At 38.2% G+C, this 3596-nt stretch overlaps 1 pseudogene; it reads right to left on the bottom strand.

The window, feature by feature from the left end:
* Positions 1–1369: 1369 nt before the first annotated feature.
* On the bottom strand, positions 1370–1869 carry LOC104996322 (annotated as a pseudogene).
* Positions 1870–3596: the final 1727 nt, after the last annotated feature.

Here is a 3596-nt window from a genome sequence, read left to right as displayed (position 1 = left end):
ACTCTATTAGCCTTTGCCTGCTCCTTTGCCCTGCCCTGTTCTATAGCTTAGCTCCAAAATTTAGCCCTTGATTCATCTTGCATTACCTTCTGTGTATGGTATCAGGTCAGGTCCACCCTCAAGATTCTGCACGTGAGGTCAGGGTTTTGCAGTGCCGTTTTTTGAATGTGTTCTTTGCCCAGTGATCAGTCTTAGCACTTTTATCAGAAATCAAGTAAAAATTGAAGAGAGGGTTTGTTTCTTGGTTCTCAAGTCTATTACATGGTCTGTATGTCTCCCAATGCAGTAACACACATCTGGAAAACTATTTTGACTCTTTGGTGTCCTTGAAATTCCATATGAATTTTTTCCCAATTCAGAAAAAAATAAACTCTGAGATTTAATAGGAATGAAATGAGTATCTATTTTTACTGAATAGTATTGTTATTTGAACATTACTAAGCATTCTAATATTTAAACATGAGTTGTTTTCCAATTATTTAAGTTTTCTTTAAGCAGTGTTTTAGAGTTTTCAGGGTAGAACCATTTCACCTCCTGGATTGAATTCTGAAATATTTTATATTATGTTTAAATTTTTATTGTAGTATCATTGGTGTTCAGTGTTATATAAGCTTTAGGCATACAGCAAAGTCAGTCAGTTAAATACATTCGTATATCCACTGTCTTTTAGACTCTTTTCACACAGGGGTTAATGCAGAATACTGAATAGAGTTCCCTGTGCTATAGAGTAGGTCGTTATTAGTTATCTATATAGAATAATACGTGTATGTTGATCCCAGTCTCCTAATTTATCCCTTCCGGCCACCCCTCACTTTCCCCTCTGGTAACCATAGGTGTGTTTTCTATATCTGTGTTTCTATTTCTGTTTTATTGATAACTGCATTTATGGCAACATTTCAGATTTTGCATATAAGTGATATCATACGATATTTGTCATTTTCTGTCTGACTTACATCACTGGCTGTGAGAATCTCTACGTCCACCCATGTTTCTGCAAATACCAGTATTTTGTTCATTTTTATGATTGAGCAATACTCCATTGTGTACATGTACCACTTCTTCTGCACTCATTTGTCTGCTGATTGACAGAGTGGTTCCATGTCTTGGCTATTGTAAACAGTGCTGCAGTGAACCCTGGGGTGCATCTATCTTTTTGAATAACCATTTTCTCTGGATATATGCCCTGGTATGGGACTGCTGGATCTTATGGTATTAATAGTTCTGTATATTGTTTTTTTAAGGAAACTGTATATTCTTCTCCATCATGGTTGTGCTTACCTACATTCCCAGCATTAGTGTAGGAGAGTTCCCTTTCCTCATTACCCTCTCCAACATTTTTACTTTTATATGCATTTATTTTTTGCTGTGTTTATTCCTGGGCCATCAATTTTTATTTCTTCAGTTTCTCCTGGGGTATCTTTTTCTTCTGTACAACCTCCTCTTCTGGTTTAGGAGCAATGTTCTTCTCCAGTTAGCACCTCAGTGTGGCAGGGAGCGTTCACATGTGGGTGGATCTGACCATGAGTCTGTAAGTCCTGCACCGCCTCCTGGGGGCTTTGTTCACCTGAATGTGCTCAATGACCAGAGAACCTACATCTAAGCCCTTAAGTTCAGCACTCTGCGTTTCTGAGCATGTGCAGTAAAACTCAGCACTTTTCTCAGGCCACTGACCCTGCGTCCAGCCCCACTGTTTGGCCTGTGGACACCGACCAGCTCCACGCTGGAATGATGGAATGGCACACATCGCTTGTTTACTGTGACATCCTTCAGATGCTTGGTGGCTTTTCAGATACGCATACACTTAATGGTCTGGGCGGTTTCTCGAGTGTTCTTAAAGTGAACACGAAGATTTGAACCTCTTGATCTGCATGATTTGTGGGGCTTTCTGGGACAAGTGTATTGTGCTCCATTTTTAGAGGTGACTTCAGACCCTGTAAATTTTATGATGATGGCCATTCTGACCTATATGATATCTCAGTGTAGTTCTAATTTTCACTAATAATTGGTGGTGTTGAGCATCTTTTCACGTGCTGTTGGCCATTTGTATGTCTTGTTAGGAGCAATGTCTGTTCAGGTTTTTGGATCACTATTGATTGTGTTCTTGGCATCCTCTGTATATTCTGGATCTTAAACCCATAACAGGCCTATGGTTTGCAAACATTTTCTACCATTTTCTGGTTTTCCTTTCACTCTCATGATAATGTTCCATGACTAATAGAAGCTTTTCATTTTTATGAGAACCAGTGAATCTAATTTTCATTGTTTTCTATGCCTTTGGTGTCATATTTTATGACCCAAAACCCAAGCCAAGATCATGATGATGTGTGTCCGTGTTTCGTCAGTGTTCTTAGCTTAGGCTGAGGGTTTGTTTCTGTGTTCCAAGTCTATTCCATGGTCTGTATGTCTATTCGAATGTAGTAAAACACTTTTGCAAGATAAATTTGGCTCTTCAGTGTCCTTTGGAATTCCATATGAATATTAGGATTTTTTCCCCCAATTTGAGGAGGGAGAGCTCTCAGATTGAATAGGAGTGAAATGAATCTGTATATTGGGCCGACTAATATTGTTATTTGAAGTGTTCTAATATTTAAACATGGACTGTATTCCAATTATTTAGGTCCTCCTTAAGCAATGTTTTAGAGTTTTCAGGGTAGAAGCCTTTAACTTCCTTGACTGAATTCTGAAATGTTATTTATAAATTTTTATTGGAGTATAGTTGGTGTACAATGGTCATCAGTTTCAGGCATACAGAAAAGTGAATCAGTTCGACATGTCGTATAGCCACTCTGCTTTAGATCTTTTCACGTAGGGATTAATGCAGAATACTGAATAGAGTTCCCTGTGCTATAGTAGGTCTTACTGGTTATCGATTATACATAGAGTAGTGTGTATATGTTGATCCCTGTCTTCTAATTTATCCTTCCTGGTCACCCCTCCCTTTCCTCTCTGGTAACTGTAGGTTTATTTTCCATATCTGTAACTCTATTTCTACTTTATAAGTAAGTTCATTTATATCAACTTTTTAGCTTTTGCATATGAGTGGTATCATATGATATCATTTTTTGTCTGACTTACGTCAGTGACTATGAGAATCTCCTGGTCCATCCTCGTTGCTGCAAATGGTAGTATTTCGCCCATTTTCAGGGCTGAGTAATACTCCATTGCATATATGTACCCCTTCGTCTTTACCCGTTTGTCTGTCTATAGAAACTTAGGTTGCTTCCATGTCTTGGCTATTGTAAATAGTGCTGCAGTGAACCCTGGGGTGCACGTATATTTTCAAATTATGGTTTTCTCTGCATATATGCCCTGGAGTGGGACTGTTGGCTCATATGGTAGTTCTATATATGGTTTTTTAAGAAATCTGTATATTCTTCTTCATCACGCTTGTACCCATTTTACATTTCCACCAATAGTGTAGGAGAGTTCTCTTTTCTCTACATCCTCTCCAGCATTGTTTGTAGATTTTTTGATGATGGCCATTCTGACCTGTGTGAGGTTGTATCTCATAGTTTTGATTTCCATTTCTTTAATAATCAGTTATATCCTGCATATTTTATGTGCTCTTGGCCATTTGTACATCTTTTTTGAGAAAT

The sequence above is a fragment of the Bison bison genome, unplaced genomic scaffold, assembly GCF_000754665.1.
Source record: "Bison bison bison isolate TAMUID 2011002044 unplaced genomic scaffold, Bison_UMD1.0 scf7180017864291, whole genome shotgun sequence".
Taxonomy (NCBI): domain Eukaryota; kingdom Metazoa; phylum Chordata; class Mammalia; order Artiodactyla; family Bovidae; genus Bison; species Bison bison.
Note: the sequence above shows the minus strand (reverse complement) of the source record. Positions and strands in the feature narration are given on the sequence as shown.